Genomic DNA, 19588 nt, shown 5'->3' with positions numbered 1-19588 from the left:
TTGATTTTATATCTTACTCAACTTCTTACTTCATGATGTGAGAGTCACAGTAATACAATTATCAAATAATGGCTGTGAGTTATGAAACTTATGAAAGCATTCAGAGTCCTGTTGGACTGGTTCTGCAGGGAAAATGATTCTCTGCCTTTTGACAAGTTGTGGATTTCAGAGAAATCTCCATCTGCTGAGCAAAGAGGCTTCTCTGATGATGTAAGAGCTGTAATTTTTCTGTGTGTATAAGGACATTGCATTTAAAATATAATTAGATATTCCTTTAGTTTAGAGAAATGCCAGTATATATTCTCTTCAAGGGATAATGGACTCTCCATCTATGGGAAGTTCGCTAGGTTCACAGTACCCAGGTAAGATGTCCTTCCAGTTAAGTGGGGCTTAATTTCTTTTTTATTATAAAATCACATTTTATTGGTTATCAATGAGCTTTTACATATCACACAAGTAACTCATACTTTAGCTTCTTATATCTTCATGTTGTCCAGTGTCTTGTTCTAGTTGAAAGGAAATTACTTAGCTGTTTTCATAAAGAGATAACCAGGTATGTGATTTCTACCACAATTTTTCTATTCATCTGATGATTTTTTGTGCCAGCAAAGTGGTTCTGCTAACCTAAATTGGAAGTGGCAGCACATTATTTGCAGTGTGTCAAATGGCAAAACAAGTTGCGGGATAGTTATCGGTGGAAGAGAATGCGCCCACTGATTCTAGGCATTTACAAATCCCCACTTCTCTTGGTATGCACACGTGAATAAATAAAGAAGTAGAGATTAATTGTGCAACTTGATACAGTTGAAAATGATTTTGAGAGAGAGTTTCTGAAATGTTATTAATTTGTTATATGGTTCCTTTTAAGGTCATAGTCTATTTTTCTTGTAATTTAAGTGTTTGTTAGTACTCTTTGAGAAGGATAGGTAAAATCTTTGTTTACATGTGAAAATTGACTTATTGTCAGTTAATTTTAGATCTATTCCAAGATCTACATTCTTTAATGGAAATGACAGATGTGGTCTAAAGGCAATAGTCCCTGACTGATATTTTTTTCAGTTGTTTGATCAAATTTTATTTTGTTGTTGTTACAAAACACCATGGCCAAAGCCAAGAAAGGGTTGATTTTTACCTTATACACCAGGATCACAGTTCATCATTAAAGGAAGCCGAGATAAGAACTCAGAGTAGAAATCTGAGGGCAGCATACTGTCTATTCTATGCAGCAATACTTCTGATCAGGGAACTTACTCACTCACTGCAAGGCAATATAACAGGAATGATGAAGGATGCTGCTTGATGCCATTCTTGAGGACTCATGCTTAACTAGCATTCTTAATCAGCCCAAGACCACCTGCCTGCAGATTGTGTGGCTGACAATGGGCTGGGATTTCTTTACAATATAAGACTGAATCTGAATAGATTTTCAAGAACAAATACTACCAGTAAAAAAGAGTGTGAACTTTCAAATGTCTTTGAGTGATGGAATTGAAGATGAGATAGTTATAGTCACTTTTTCCTCATTACCAATTTCAGAAAGGAAACTCATACAAGAGAGGTGAGGTTTATAAAGATTAAAAAAGATAACAACAAGTTGTTTGTCAATGAAAGTGCTTTAAAGTCTAAAAAGATATTTTTAGGATTGAAATACAATTATGATAAAAAGTGGTTTAAGTATAAAACTTTGAACTTATTAAGATAGATAAATAAAAGAATATTTTCTCAAAAATTACCAAATCCAAATGGGCTGGACATTGTAAATGTACTTCTTACTTATTAATGGGTTGGAGAGATGGCTCAGCCATTAAAGACTAGGCTCACAACCAAAAATATAAGTGGGGCTTAATTTCAATTGCCCAACTATTGGTTATCCCTAAGTTAAAAAGGTCACTATTGCATTCTTGGTGATATCTTGCTGATCTGGTCATTACTGTAGTTGACAGGCTTTATAGTCAGGTAGAACTATGGATTAATCTTCTCCATTGGCTTGTGGAGTCGCTAATACTATAAACACTAGTCTTCAAGGAGGAGACTTCCAGACAATTTCTAGCTCAATTTCTCCAAGTATTTTGACCAAAGTTTGTAATATCTTCAACACTAGGAACTTATGTTCATGGTATGTGAAGCAAATAAATGCAATAGCAAAAGCCTATATTGTTTTAGGAAACTCTGTGTTCCAAGACCAACTACTTGTTGGGAACTTTATCTTGCCTGGCATTGGAGATTCTTACAAGGATTCTTATTCACAACCATAAAACTGCAATTGGGTCCTGTTATGTTTTCTGTCTGCTTTTATACATGGTTATTATTATTAGATTTTTAAATTAGAATTTTATAGTAACCATTGTAGGTAAGTCTGCATGCAAATGCAGGTATATTTTTTTTTAGCAGAAAACATAGGTTGATTGCAAAGAATTATTTAAGATTTTTCTGAACTTATATAGCGTAATACTTTTGAAACATTAGATGGATCAGCAAGGAACACTTATATTTTTGGTGTTATTTTCTGTGTAGTTATCAGCTTGTTTTTTGCCAAAATTATTTGAATACTGAAGCCAGAATTGTCATTAAAATGTGCAAAAGACATTTAACATATCTGTATCTTTTTATGTAATTCTAAAATAGACTGAAACTTAAGATTTCTACCATAAAGAAATAACATGAAAAATACAATATGTACAGAAACCAAGTTTAATGGGATATGATAATTAAATACATCACAATAATATTGTACTTTATCCTATGTTCTTATTCTCAATTCAGTAATTAATAATGAACATATTTGTAATCTATTTCTCATCATTACAACACAAATTAATGCTTTTTATGCTTTTGTTCACTTTAGGCTGTTGTACTCAAAATTTTTGTAAGGCTGGAGTGTGTGTTGCAATGCTGTATGTGTTTTTAAAAGGTATATTTTATACATGAGTGCAATGTGATTTTATTTATATATGCATACATTCAAGATATTTTTTAAAATTATTACATGAAACCAATATATATTTTTAGAAATTGAGTATAATGAAAGGAAAGGAAATAAGGGACCAAGAACATTTTTTAACAGCTATATGTTTTTGACACAGTAAATATGGTTTTGAAGTCTGTTTGCCTTTTTATTAACCCACCTATATATTTGTGCAGATCAATGGAAATTCAAAATAACCAACATTATCGAATTATTCACTCGGAGATGTATAATAATTCACACTGTGTTACATATATTGATAGTGTATAGGAGCCTCTGAGCTATATGAATACCCTTGGAGGGCTAGAGTTCACATTATTCATGCATGGAAGGTGATATGAGAAGTGAGATGCACAGGGACCTTCTTTGTACTTTCCTACCTTCTACAGCTTTCAACTTGACAGAGTCTGTGATGATTTTCTCTGCTGTCACACTCAAAATATCACATTTCTATATTTGTTTCCTTAGGAATTTTATTGACGTAATAAAACTTTTCTGCCCCCCCCCACCTGTTTATTAAAAATTGGATTCTTATGAGATTGGAGTCAATGCTGTCATTTAAATATACAACTAATACTCTCAACAAGAATACCATGTTACCTTCAAATAATTTTGTCTTATTTATTCAAGAATCATTTTACATTGTTTTCATTCAGTTCATTAATCTACATGGTATCTAGAAATAAAGGCATATTTTATTACAGTACATTATATACTGAAAATGTTATTGCTATTGCATTTTGCCCATAGGATTCATAAGAGACTAAATAAGATTGAAAATACTTTCTCTCTTTTCAAATTTATTTCCTAAAACTGCTTACATTATCCAACAAACAAATATAATGTATTCTGTAGAGAATTCTGTGTGTGCATATTTTCAATTATAAATGTTAAGGCATATACAATAAAATACCAACTGAAGGCACTTTTTTCAGTATATGTGTCAAGTAATAATAAACTGCATTTATTCCTTATATCACCATACTACCATGTATAAATGTTTCTGTTTTATGGGTGTTTAATTTGGTCTTTAATAGCATTAGGACTGCATCACTTCTAAATGCAATACAAATTTATGCACCATTCTATCCAATATAATTCAACTTAGAAATCTTCTGTTAGTAATATCAATTATTTTCATGTATCAGAAAAGAGATTTGATACTGAATGTTTATTAAAAAAGTCTAATAACAGATTTTAGTTTGTCCACCAAGTGTGAAATGCAATCCCATAATATTAGGTACTCCCAAATAACCACTTTAAAAAAAACTCCTCAGGCTATATTGCTTCAACTTTATTAGATATTTTTCGCTCTGACAAAATTGGGAGAGAAATACTTCATTGTTGTTATATACCACATTGCCCTTTCACTAAATTACAAATAGAGTAAACAGTGTGAAGAGACAGAAGCTCTTTAATTAAAAAAGCTGCTGAAAATTTTTTCCTACATTCAGCAAGGTGACAATGTAAAATTGAATCACTAATGTCACCTGATGACAGGCTATATTTCACTTTTTGATTTTTGTCAGCAATATGTTTTATGTATAATTTTTAAATCTAGAATTTTTTAGTGTTTTGGTTTAAAGTGTACTTGTCATTTATAATAGTTTATATATACACGTATGTATACAATATGGATTTGTGTACATATATGTGCATTTTCTATATTTTGTGCTACTCTTTATTTCCATTCAAATTAAGCTATTTCCTAAATATGTTGTATTTAGCTCTTGATTTTGAATATTTTTATGTATTTCACTATATCTAGAGTTTTTTTAAATAAGATAAATATAGATGACATAAAATGATTCATATGAAAACAGTATTAAAATGAGAAGGAAAATGAGTCAATTTAAATAATACAACAGAATTTCTTTTACAGCATCTATTTTTAACGTTCTATGAATGTCTAGCTTTGATGACTTCAATCTTAGTTGTCAACTTGACTATCTTCACAGATGCCTAGAAAATTTATAATATATGCTGCTGGATGTGTCACTAAGAGTGTTTCTAGAGATGATTGACATTTAGCAGAAGATTGAATTGGAGGGTCAGAAAAAAATTGAAAGTGAGTAGGCTTGTCTAGTGGACTGGGAACATGAAAACAAGGGCAGAGCTCACCCATTTATTTCAGAAGCTTTATCTGAAGTGGCAATGATTTTGTTCTTTCCTGTTGCAGGAACAGCAGACCCCAGATTCTTTAGCCTCTCAATACATATTCAATAGTTGTTGGCAGTGAGCATCAATCTTTGCCCTTAGACTTTGGCGGTCTTATTTATCTGCCTTATTCTGAGGCCCCCAGCTTCTTTGAGTATGCAGCTGCCTCCACTTACAGAAAGTGAATATGATACTTCCCCATTTTTAAATTATGTAATCTATATTATTATCTACTCATTGTTATATACATATACATGCTCTTGATTCTGTACTTTGAGAAAGCCCTGAAAAATATAATGGCATAGTCATGTTTTATAGTAATTCTAAACATTGAAATGAGATATGCATCAGTTTCTAGTCCTTTCCAAAGCATTTATCAGGCAAAACTGTTTTGAAGGCATTTGTTTGTATAAAAATTAAAAATTTAGGAAAAAAACAATGGAAAGTAGAAGGAAAATAAAACTTGAAAATTTCAATATATGTTCAAGATAATAAACAACAAAAATTGCTATTTTCCTCAAAGCAATTGTTATTTATGAAATGCTCAGCATTACTTATGAAGCTCTCATTAGTTTTGTGTGGACTATGAATATATTTCACATTATGTGGTTACTGAGTAACAACAATTATGGGTTAGGTTAATAAACATACAAACCACATAAAATGAATGCTTTAGGATACTTGGGATAAGGAATGAGTAGACACAAATTTTGATGCAAAATGAATTTTCTACAGAAACTACTATTTTGAGAAAAAAATCAGTATCCTAATGTAGAATTTTATATAGTACACTATTATTTAACCAGACAACTGCATGAACTGGTCTCTTCAGTAGATATTTGTACCAATATAACCTGTTTGAAGAAAGTAACAGTGTTGCTAAGTCTCATGGGAAAAAAATTTCTTTTTTACTTTTGCTTCTTTCTTTTTCCCCTAAAGTAATGTTCTTTCAAATGGAAAAGTGGAAAATATATTGACAAGGGTCAACTAAGTTTCAATGGTGGACAAAAGAATTCAAGTAATTACTCAGAATTGGTTCAGCTCTGACCATTGAGCCCTGACTTAGAGTTCCAGCTATCTGGGGAATCAAGAATGTCAGAAATTCAAAGCCAGCTTTATCTACATAGTAAATCTGAGGTCAGCCTGAGGTACTTAAGACCTCATCTCAACCAACCAAACCAATAAAGAAGCAAGGAAAATAAACTTAATAGTCCTACTATATTAAAACTTCAGGTATTATGTGCTATCTCTATTTTGTGTGTTTTATGATGTCTGTATATTAACAAATACTAGTATAGTGTTTTCTCTCCTTTCTATTAAAACTGTGGAATGCTTTACATCTTGATTCTTTCTTAGATTGTCAATGAAAAACATAAGTAACTATTGGCATTTGTAATTCTCATCGGAAAAGCCTTAGTAAGATTCTTTTTGTTCTTTGAACATTGCTTTTACAGGTATATGTTTGTATATATGTGTATATTAATATGTGCAGTGCTATGCATCTTCCCTAAGATTTTGCAAGTGTCAGATAAGCATTTTGTCATTAAAGTAACCATCAGCTGGTTCTTTGGCACTTTTCCATTTGATACTGGTAGTTACCACAGAGTCTGAATTATGGATAGTGGCTTGATTGTCTTACAAATAAACAAGAGAAGGAGTGAAACTGTAGTTTGTAGATATCTTCTATATATCTGTTTAAAAAATGAAAGAGAGAAAAGGTTGACAGATTTAATATATTAGAGATATGAAGGTACACTTTGTAAAGTCAATGTGAGTTAACCAAGAAAACAAGAAACAGGACCTCAAATCTTTCTCCAGTAAACTCTATTTATGTGAGAATGTAAACAGTATTCTACTGAAAATGTCTGTTTGAGTCTATGACATGAAAGCTGTACTCTACTTCCTGGGCTCACAAACATCAAATAAAAAGTCATATATTATTACAGGTATTTTTAACTTATCCAATAATTAAAGCCTGTTTTATAAGGCTCAACACACAAAGTGGGTATTTGAGATAGGATATAAATAACTATCTTTAATACGACAAATTTTCCTTTAATCCATACTTAGCTTTGTGCATCAAGGCCAAATGACTGTTTCCCTTGGATATTTGAAGTCAGTTTAAGGCGCTCTAAAATTTCCTTTGTAACCAGTTTGAAAATTGCTTGCTACAATTTTAGGGTTTATGCCTCTTAGAGAATCTGTTGTTTTTTCAATTATTTATCTCATTGCCTTCTGTGTTACTTACTTTTCCCATGCTGTGATGAAATATCTGAAAAAAGTCAGTTTAAGAAAAGATGAGATTATTTTTGCTAACATTGAGTAATCCATCATGGCAAAGTCATTGCTGTTGCAATATAAGACAACTGTTTACATTGTGTTTGGGTTTAAGAATCAACAATAGATGGGTGTTAATGTCCAGCCCAGTTCATTTTTTTTTGCTCTGTTTACAAATATAGATCATGGAATGGTGCATCCACATTTAGATTAGATATTCTAAATTCACCAAATCTAGAATGTTCTCAACAGACATGCCCATAAGTTTGTCTCCTACATCCTGTGACAGTAATAACCATCACAAGCCTAACTCAGGTCATCTCTATACTGAAGCTTTGAATTTTCAGGCATACCATACAACCTTTGACCCCGAACCTTCATAATATCTACTTCAAAATGTAAAATATATTCAATATAACTTCAAAGATCTAATCACATTATTTAAATGTTCAAATGTGCTCCAAATGTTTGAGTATAGAACCTGCCTGAGATTGCCTCTTAACTATAAATGACATACTTTTGACAAAAAAAAGAGGCAAAGGTAAACACTCCAATCCTAAAGGCATTAAATCTGTGATTAGCAAGAGGTTAGAACAAAGCAAGATCAAAATACAACAAGAGAAACACCATATCCTGAAGTTCCATGTCTGTCTCTGGAACCTACATTTAAATTCTCTCTGATCTGATAGGTTTGAGTTGTACCTTCCCTGTGTTTCACATAGCCCCTAAGTTTGATCAGCAACACTCCATGCCTGAATATTTCTTTGACCTACAACCCATGGGTCAAACATCTCCAACATTCTCCATGCTCCATTGCAAGTTAGTCTTCAACTATACTGCTTCACAGAGTGCTTTCACAAGGACTCCTTGTTTGGATTCTAACAGTGCCACACACTGCCTGACTTCAGTGACTCTTTAGAACCAAAAATAAGACTACATGGTATACCCATTTTCTATATTCCATGCATTCCAAATGAGTTATCATGAGGACAGTGCTGCCCAGCTCTGCTGCCATTCATGATGGAGCCTGGCCACTTGAAATAGAACTCTTGTAGCTAGAGTTTTCCTACCTTGCCCACAGTCAGGACAAATCTCTGTCACCCGCCAGTCCCACAGCCGCTCAGACCCAACCAAGTAAACACAGAGACTTATATTGCTTACAAACTGTATGGCCGTGGCAGGCTTCTTGCTAACTGTGCTTATAGCTTAAATTAGTCCATTTCCATAAATCTATACCTTGCCACGTGGCTGGTGGCTTACCGGCATCTTCACATGCTGCTGGTCATGGCGGCAGCTGCAGTCAGTCCTTCTGCCTTCCTGTCCTTTTATTTCTCCTCTCTGTTAGTCCCGCCTATCCTTCCTGCCTAGCCACAGCCGATCAGGTTTTATTTATTGATCAATCAGAACAACTTGACATACAGACCATCCCCCAGCACAGCCAAGTGCAGACCATCTCAGACACCTGCACTCAGGCCCATGGTCCTAATCATCCTCTATGCGGATCTGCTGGGTAACACCACAAAGAACCCAAGAAGGGCTCCCACAGGACATACAGAACATCCCACAGCAGAACTCTGGCAGTATTTGTGTATTTCCAGTTTTACACCATGAAAATATTTTCCTAGATTGGTTTTTCTCAGCATAGCATACCTTAGTAGCATTCTAAGTTCATGCTCACATTTTCAAATGTGTTTGCCTTTTCACAGGATGGGTTACAGTTAGAGTTTTGCCCTCATGGCCATTCCCATGCTGTTTCAGTTTAGAATGCAAGTTTTTTTGTTAATGACTCTAATCTCACTAATGATTTTCATATCGAAACTGTAACTTTAAGCTCACAGTCTTTTTTTTTTACCAAAAGGCAAATTATTTTCATTTCTTTCCTTCATCTTTTCCCCTTTATCCCATCATAGATCTGAAAGAGAGATACAAGCAGTAGCAAACTGAATGCTATCCTGTCTTGAAATGTCCTCTGTCAAACTAATTAGTTCATTTTGTTTAATGCCAGTATCTCTAAGATTCTTGGAGTATAGAAATAATGAAGCCAAATTATTCTTCAGAATATACAATCAACGGCTATTAGCTCAGTCCCCGATAGAATCTTTGTTCTCCCGTGAAATCTCATGAGCCAAGTTTCCTGAGTCCTCACTTCTCCTGGCACTTCAGTCATTGAAAATCCTTCCAAAATGGTTCATTCAGCTCTACTTATGACATTCCAGGGCTTTTATAGAACATGCTCCCAAATCTTTCTAAATTTGTTTCTTTTTTTATTTATTTACTTAAACTTTTTTTTTCATTTTACATGCCAACAACTGTTCCCTCTCCCTTCTCTTTTCCCACTCCTCCCCCCACTTTCCCTGTCCCACCCCCATCCACTCCTTATATGGGGAAAGGGCTCCCTTGGGTATGCAACACAGGCTGGCATACCAAATTGGGGCAGGACTAAGCTGATTAAGGCATCATGCCAAATTGGTTTTTCAACCAGTTTTGCATCCAGGTAGTTTGGGTGCATGCCTTTAGTCCTAGAACTTGAGGGGCAGAGTCAGGCAGAACTCTGTGAGTTTGAGACCGACCTGGTGTACAGAGCAAAGCAAGCTCCAGGACAGCCAGGGCAGCACAGAGAAACCATGTCTTGAAAAAACAAAACAAAAGCAAAAATAGCTTTGAAAGTCTGGGAACATCAAGGCCAATGCCTCTGGTGTCTATTTTCTGTTATTACTATTTTGCTCATTGCTGTGACAAATCCAACTTACTACAAAAGGGATTGATTTTGGTCCACAGTGAAGGGTACCATCCATCACAGCACAGAAGTCATGATGGCAGGAGCCTGAAGCAATAGAATCCAGCCTGTGTAAGCATACACATTTAGGACTCCCCTCTTTAATTAACCTAATCATAATATTCCTTCTTAGACATGCCCACAGGATTTTGTTAGGTGATTCTACATCCTACCAAGCAGATAATCATCATTAACTATCTTGCCTAAACTTTAAAAAATATTGCAAATGAAAATATAGTATAAAATGTAACATGCAGTCTCTATATTTGTCACCCAAATTGAGGAATGTATATCCAATATCCACCTCCACCCGTTTCTATCTTTCACTATCCTATGTATCTGCTCCTCTTATACTGTTTCCATCCCTACATTCCATCTCTAAATTAAGTCACAAAACATTAAAATAAAACTGGCATCCTTTTCCCCATTTTCTTACATTCCATATCCAAAACAATCATGGGTTTGTTCAGTGGTACTGTTGGAGAACACATTCATGAAAATGTTTTTCCTGACTGTATTTCTTATCATGTGAATTAAAATCATCACTACCCGCAGTGTCCTCTTGTAACAAGACTTGCATGTTTCCTCCATTCCACAATTTTGAGCAGCTATCTGCTATTAATCTTTTCAAATTTGAACCCGTTAATAGTTTTCCTTCTTACACAAAAAAAATCACAAAGCTTTATCTAGGATTACAAGGACTTAGGAAGTCAAGATTCTTTGATTGGTTTTGTGTTATCTCCTTAACTTTCCCTTATCTCTGTGATTCTGCAATAGTGGCTTGCGTGATAATTTCAAACTGTAAAGTATCCATCTGTCTTAGTTGGTCTTTTTCTTCTGATAGAGAACTTCCATCAATAAACACATTCTTTCCTTATTCATATCCTTATGTAACTCCTAGTGTGTTATTTTCTCCTACAGTAGCCTTTTGTTTTATTCATGCTTATTTTATTACTTCACTTGTTTTTTAACCTTAGATTTTCATTCTTCTGTCTCTTTTCTACCTAGATGTAAGTTATATGAGAATTTATCTATGGCTATGTCCTCAGATAAAAAATGACTTGTAATAAAATTAAATATGTATTTATTGAATAAATTACTGATTGTCAATGGAATATACATATTTTCACACTGCAGACAAGAAAATTTAAGGTAAAATATGATCAGTTTTCCTTTATCACCTACAAATATGCAGAAAGTTTATTTATTCTACCTCACTATTGACTAATCAACTTGATACAGCCTACAGATGAATATTGAAGATCATATATTTCAAGTTCTAATTACATTGTTCAGGGTCCATTTCCTGTCTTTCTGCCACTTTTAAAAATCTGTATTTTAAAGTCACAGGAAAAAATGTTGGCTTCATTGCCCTTTTCACATAATTTTGGGGCCTCAAACACATTCCTTTTGTTTAATATTTTTATTAATAGTATGAGAACTTCATACAATAAATTTTCATATAATTTACATTCCCAGTCCTTCCCCTTATTCCTTCCAGATCCACATCCCAATCTTTCAATTTCATGGTCTCTCTTTAAAATTTTACCAATAATCCATATGTTCCATTTTGTACCAGTCAATACTATAATTGTGGGGCCATCAGCAGATGTTTGATTAACTTGGAGGGGCCACACTCCCTGTTTATTCTAAAATGTTTATTAGCTTGATATATAGTTCAGGTCTTATGCAGGCAACCATATGTTTTGTGAGCTCATGAATACAGCATCCCCATCATAGCCAGAAGGTTTATTACACCAGGATACTACCTGACTTCTGGCTTTTAAATCCTTTAAATCCTTTGCCTTCTCTTCCTTTCTTGTGGGCTACTGATTCTTGGAAGATGATTTAGATTTTCCATTTGTAAGTGAGCAATCAAAGGATATTTATTTTCTATATTTTGATCAGTTATAATTTTATTGTTAACTACTGTCCACTGAACCAAGTTTTATCTGATAAAATCTTAGAGCTGTACTGCTCTGTAAGACTAGAGATACAATTATGTCCATTTAGAATAATATCAGTATGTCATTCCTTAGGTTCTTTGACATATTTATACTTCCTTCATATAGACTAGTCCCTAAGTCCAATGTGAAGCAGTTGACTCCCCCTGTAATATTTGTGCCACTTTCCTTCATGGGCTTATCTTGTCATATTCGTCACTACTGCAGTTACAGGCCTCACTCCTGGGCCAGACTTGATAAAATCTCATTTTCCTGACACCCACATAGCACCTCCCAGTATTATGAAACATAGTCAACAATGAGTAACTTTACTGATTAGTACCAACTTAATTATTCCATGTCATGTGAACAATGTGTATAGTGTCTTCAGTAATAAGGTTTTAGCATCACGTAGTTGTGAGCAACTCCGGACAGTGAGTGACAATAGCCCATATTCTTTTGGTATGTCAAGGAACTCCATCACTAGCCAAGGGGAGATATGCCATTCATGTGTAGCTTTTGGCAAACTATGGCTTCTGTGAAGAGCATTATTCCATGTGTAGGCTTCATGTGTTTATGTGTATATATTTAAAGTTTATATAATGCTAGGTTTCCATATAATTTCTTCTTAGCCTTTCATGCCCTTTATCTACAAAATTCTCAGTGATATCTTAAAATGCAGGCTATGAATCTCCTTTATCAATAGCATTTTATCGATACTTCTATAATCTTCACCTCTAACACTTGAATTTCATTAAATTCCACCAGGAGAAATACCTATGTATTCTTTACTAAGAGCACTTCATCTTTGCTGTCTGGTTTATGGAAGTTTTTCCCACAAGACTCCTTAATACTACATGCTGTGACTTTTACATGTTTCCTATTTGTTTAATTTTAACACCAAATAATTCACATACATTTTATAAATAAATGGAACTTCTCAAAATTTTCATGGAAAGTGAATTTGCAGAAGACATCTTTGTAATCTCATTTAATTTCTGAGGCATTGCATGCTCATGAACTTCAATGACAGATGTAAGAATGCAGTTGTAAGAATGAATTGAAAGCAGCACTATGTTGTGAGGAGGATCAGAATAATATTGATCCACTTTTGAGTTGCCTTCTATTTCAGGTAAACAATTTTCTAAATCAATGAAAATTAATTATTGTGATCACATCAAAATGGCAGATTCGTGCTGGTGAATAATTAAATCTCTTTTTCTTTTGGAATATGTATTCAGTGCAACCCACATAGTTGAAAGAGGTTGTTTTCAAGTCAGTACAAAGGATAAATAATCAATTGTGACTATCAAATTCTAAGTGAGGGAAAAGAATGGAATGATGTGAGGAGAATAATTCTGAGTCTTAAATGAGAGCTGCACAGTTAGGGATGGAAGAAATGTAGGTTAAAGAATTACTAGGGTAAATGACCACTTTTTTGTATATGTTAGTTGGTTAATTTAATGCATATTTGAGTATATAGTTGTTTATTTATGTAAATGTTTAATATAATCTAATATACCAGGGCCTATGGTTTTAAGCATAGTAAATAAAAATAGATACTCCTGGACCTACTATGAAGTTATAAACAAATAAACCATTCACAAGTTTAAATTGTCATTCTTGAAAACCCTTATCTAATAAAAATACTGATGATAAGCCGGGCGTGGTGGCGCACGCCTTTAATCCCAGCACTCGGGAGGCAGAGGCAGGCGGATCTTTGTGAGTTCGAGGCCAGCCTGGGCTACCAAGTGAGATCCAGGAAAGGCGCAAAGCTACACAGAGAAACCCTGTCTCGAAAAAAAAAAAAACAAAAAACAAAAAAAAAAAAAAAAAAATACTGATGATAATAATGTATAATATAATTTATTAAAACCAATAATAAAATAAATTAAAATTAGATAATTTAAAATTAAAACTTTCACAATAAAGTATGTGAAGATATTGAAGCAAACAAAGCAATAAGTGATAATATCAAAATATGATATGTGTTTATTACATATTATTTTATTTTTCAACCTTGATTAGAAACATAAATATCAAACATAGCTTGTGGCATTGTTCCAAAAAGCACTTACTATTCTGCTACTCTTTTTATTTTTTTACACCATCCAGAATCATGTAAAGTGAGCCAAAACTCTAGTTGAATATAGAAACTTTCTCCATCGAGGAGGCTCGGATTTATTAGATAATATAATATGAGAAATGCGAGGGAAAACATGAGAGAGTTAGATACCACATACAAAGAAGTACGTCCTGTTTATATATTAATTTTTAATAAGCAAAATGTGATGACTATTTTCTGTTGTCAGTTTGATTAGAATCACCTGAAGAAAGAAACTCAATGAGAAAGGGTTTGGATTAGGCTGGTCAGTGAACATATCTGTCCGGGATTACATTGATGACAGTGGGACAATTAACACACTGTGGGTGGCATCATTCCCTGGGCAGGGGATCCAGAACTGTGCAAAATGGGAGGACACAGACTAAGCACCAGAGTGCCTCTTGACGTGAATGTAACATGAGCAGTATCAAGATTCTGATGCTTTAATTTCCCAGAAATGATGGGCTATAATATGGCAAATTAATTAAAAAATATTATTTCCCATATTTCGCCATTTAAAATGTATCTTATCAGAGAAAATATAAACAAATTTAAGACAGAAGGAAATTGCACTTATTAAAGATTGGTTATAAAATATGCCAACATTAAAATCAAAACTTTTAAAAATGTGTTGCAATGTGTTCGAGGCATATATCCTCTGTAGGAATAAGAATAATACACTGTTTTGAAACAAAGAAATTGTTCTTCAGTAAATAAGATTCAGCTTTTATTCTCACTGTGGTTGTCTATTTTTTTATGAACCACATGAAATTATCTGTAATTAGTATTTGTAATGTAGAGAAAATTGAGTCAACTTGTCTGTAGATTTATCCCACAATGTTATACACTACATCACTGATAGAAATGCATAGAAATAGAGACCTTCTAAAGCACCATGGTGTCTCGCCTTCCAAGTTCTATTCAGTACCTCTTCCTTGTGATTGCAATGATATTCTAGGTCTGTATTTCAATGAGTAGCTAAAGTTTCTGAGAACTCTTACAACAAAATTATTTTTACAATCAGAATTAAAAAAAGGAAATATATAATTCGTCACTGAATAAATGGTCAATCAATAAAATTTTAAATAGCAAGTAATTAAACTCTGACCTCATCTGCTGTTTCCATTTTGGGTGTTTCCTTTGAACTGTTTAAATGTGAAAGACTTCGAATGTCATGATTCTTGAATCTTGACTACTCTTTGTTAAATCAGATATTCATCATATGTGTGTCTTTATGGATACATAAAATGTAAATAGATCAATAGTACAGCCTCCCTCCCTCCCTCCCCCCCCCCCCTCTCTGTGTGTGTGTGTGTGTGTGTGTGTGTGTGTTAATAGCCAGGAATGGTAGGTTTTGAGAAGTAGAAAAATTTGGACAAAACTATTTCCTTCCCATATTTTGGGAGTTTTATTACAGTCAGAGCTCTCTTGGTTTTTACTGTGTAGGATGTCATGACCTCATAGTCTCTGTCCTTCCACCTTTTCCAAGATGTTCCATAATAAGCTTGAATGAAATTTTAAAAACTATAATTTTGATTATTTCTATCTACTCTTAGAAGTGTATATTTTTATTTAAATATCTTCATTTAGCCTACTGTTATACATTTCAAATATATAGATTTCAATGTATTATTAGTGACATACAATTTTTGTGGATTTTCAAATTAATTTTTAATTTTTTTGAAATTAAAAGTGTTACATCATTTCCTACTTACTTTCTGCTCTTTCTTCTTCCCCTCTGACCCCCCAACTCTCTCAAATTCATGGTAAAACCTGAAAAGGGATACACCAATGAACACTCCAACATAGAATTCTCATGGGGCCTGATAATGAATTACAGCCATATATGGTATACTAACATATATATTTAAATGCATATGTACATATTTATTAATTTATTTAAAGAAATGATGTCATAATCTTTTTTAATTACCAACAGAATTTCCCATATTGTCTATGAAATATGAAAAGGCACAAGACTTTTAAATTGAATTAGTTTGTGTTCTTAACACCTACCTTTTGTGACTAATGATTTCATGATTATCATTCATATCTTCAACTTTCATTAAGTGTAATCAGATCTAGTGGTAATATAATTGATATAAAATAAAAATTACAGACAGTGAATTTACATATTAGATTACTTTATGAATTTATTTATAAAAACAAAGTAAAATTGGCAATTAAGTTTGAATTACTACTTTGTATCTTATAACTATGTTAAATATTTTTGTATTGACATGTTCTTTAAGAAAATGCCTAAAGACAATTTCTTCATCTTTTAGTTTCTTTTTTTTGTACAGTTAATAAGAAATAAAGTTATATAAAATTTTACATAAGGTTACAAGACTTTTCCATAGCAAAATCTTAAAATTGAGTTCATAATAGGCATCATCAGTTTCCTAAAGTTTTCACTCTGTGATTATCCTTACCGAAAACATGTAATTTAATCCTTTGTACCCTTAACTTACAGCTCTTCTATGGTAAGTATGCCCCTTTTGGAATAAAAATAGAATTAAACATTAACTCTTTCATAAAGCTTTTCTTCTTCTTCTTCTCCTTCTTCTCCTTCTTCTTCTTCTTCTTCTTCTTCTTCTTCTTCTTCTTCTTCTTCTTCTTCTTCTTCTCCTCCTCCTCCTCCTCCTCCTCCTCCTCCTCCTCCTCCTCCTCCTCCTCCTCCTCCTCCTCCTTCTTCTTCTTCTGTGTGTGTGCTTGAAATTCACTAGTTCTTGAAATATAATACCAGGGTCTTCTAAAACACAGCAACATAATGTCTTATATTAAATACTCACTCTTTATTTCTGTCTGTACCCCTCAACTCCTCACAGTATTGGGACTGAAATCAGAGTTTTATAGTTTCTAAGTGAACACTGTACCATTGAATTATAATTCTAGCTGTTTATTTTTGTTTTTTTTTTCATTTCCTTTATTGCCCTGTCTATTTTATTCTTTGATAATTCTATACCATGTGTACATCATTTATATACTCTGATTTCACTCTTTAATTCCTCCTGTGTTCCCTCCACCCCTTCTCAAATTCCTGACCTCTTATTTAATTACATATAATAATGTAGGATTCAATAACCTATGAGAGGTTGTTTCTTGAAGACTACCAATTCTTCCCCTATCAGTTTTAGAACATTTTGCTAATTTGCTCATATTGTCTTGAATTCACTTATTGGCACCTGCCATCATGATGGGCTGGCACATAAGTAATTTCAGTACATTCCTGGAAGCGATAAGTGTTATAAACTACCTGTTTCAAGTCACACCCATATCTCCAGTCCTTGGATGATTGAGGCAGGGGTCAGTGAGTTTGAGGTCATCTTGGGCTACACATCTTCTGTCTCATATACAACAACAATAAAACAAGTAAGAGATGAAAATGCAAAATTCTATTTTGTAAATTAAATATTAAAATGATTTAAATATATTAAAACAGCTCATTAAAGCATTATGATCCAAAGGACAAGAATTTTCCACAAATATATACTATGTTATTCAAATTTAATGTTGCCAAGATATCATTAGTTCAAAAAATATTAAGTGATTGTAATATGTTGTATTTTGCATAGTTGTTAGGAATACAATTTATAATTTCAAATAGCTGATTAAAGATAAGTGAGAAAAAATAAATATTATGATGGTGTATTTACAGCAAAGTCTTTTAAATGCAAGACAGGAATCTTCGAATGAAATGATAGATTGCCAATATAATGCCAAAAGAAAACAACAACAACAACAAAAAAAAACCAACTAAAAACCCAAGGGGAATGATGATCATAAATTGTATAAAATATTTAAAAAATGAGAACTATAAAACATAACTGGTTTAGCCTGTTAACATGTGCCTGTTCTTACAGGATTTACGAAGCTTAAATAGGAGTATCATGAGCCTGAGCTATGTCAGGGAACACTATTTCAATAAATAAATCGATATAGATAGATAGATGATAGATGATAGATAGATAGATAGATAGATAGATAGATAGATAGATAGATAGATAAAGAAAGGAGGAATTCCTTCAAACATCAACAAAATGAAAACAACTCAAACCTGAAACTTACATCACTTCCCATCAGTGTTCACAAATGCTTAAAGTGAACTTAAGTAAAGGTTGAAAAAAAAAGTTATTGACTTCCTTAATTGGTCTAATTTGTCTAAAGAATAACCATGGAAGAACTTCAGTGATTCATAATCCAAACTCTGTTTTGTTCTCAGCTATAACAGCAGATATTCTGAAGCTTCACAATCAGAATGAAATCTGAGACTTACAGTTAACTACATATATTTTCATGTTTATTCAAATCTTCCATGGAAACAAATCTAGACAAATCTATTTACTGGCAAGTTACAAGATTGAGTATAGAGGATAGTTACTGAGTTATTACAATACATATAGTTGTAATTGATCCTGTTTCATTGTTAACTATGAAGACTACCATTGTAAATATTATTTCTCCAAATTATATTTACATAAATTATGGTTTAAACTATGATATTTGACAGTCATTATAATGATTGTGTTAAAAATTTATGGCCATAAACTAAAATTATTACAGCAATGAAAACAAATCTACTTCCAAAAATAATTTCTTATATTGTACTCACAGTCCATGTTTATCTTTATCCCATTAAGAATCTTAAAAGTTTTCTTTATGTAAGAGTTATTTTTGAAATAGACTTTTTTAAAAAGTTGACTTACTTTGTTAATTGGCCCGTTGAATTCTTCATCTTCAGTTTAAAAGGTTATATATTTCATATGATTTTATACTAGGAAACAGCAAATATAATTTGAAAATTTTTATTTTCTGGGGCAGTACAAAACAAACTATCATTTTTAACAAACAAATCCCATTAGTTATTGAGTGGACATTTTTCCAGTGAATTATGATATGTTATTACATTATACTTTACTGGTGTTTCCTATTATGTTATGCCTTACTCCATGTCTCTTTTTTTTCTTTTTTAATTTTTTTTATTTAAGAATTTTTTTAAATTAATTTTGCATACCAACCACGGATCCCCCTCTTATCACTCCTCAAGCTCTGCCCCCAGATTCCCTATCCAGCTATCTCCCATCGCCTTCTGCAAAAGGGTTCTCATGGGGAGTCAGCAATCCTGGTTCATTCAGTTGAGGCAAGACTAAGCCCCTCCCCACCCCTGCATCAAGGCTGAGCAAGATGGATCCTGATCTCACTGCCAGGGGCCCCTCAAACAGACCAAGCTACACAACTGTCTCCTATATAAAAAGGGCCTAGTCTGGTCCCATGCACGTTCCACAGTTGTTGGTCTAAAGTTTGTGAGTTTGTAGGAGCTTGGCTCATTTGTCCCTGTAGATTTTCTCATCATGATTTCGACCCCC

The 19588-nt window shown here is 33.2% G+C and overlaps 1 protein-coding gene across 1 annotated transcript in view; it reads left to right on the top strand.

The window, feature by feature from the left end:
* Klhl1 (kelch like family member 1) overlaps positions 1-19588 on the top strand; it is a 360467-nt gene that overhangs the window by 86900 nt on the left and 253979 nt on the right. The gene's annotated exons all lie outside the window — the stretch shown is intronic.

Source organism: Peromyscus maniculatus, chromosome 9 (genome assembly GCF_049852395.1).
Source record: "Peromyscus maniculatus bairdii isolate BWxNUB_F1_BW_parent chromosome 9, HU_Pman_BW_mat_3.1, whole genome shotgun sequence".
In the NCBI taxonomy this organism is placed as follows: domain Eukaryota; kingdom Metazoa; phylum Chordata; class Mammalia; order Rodentia; family Cricetidae; genus Peromyscus; species Peromyscus maniculatus.
This window is presented reverse-complemented; position numbering and strand designations above follow the sequence as displayed.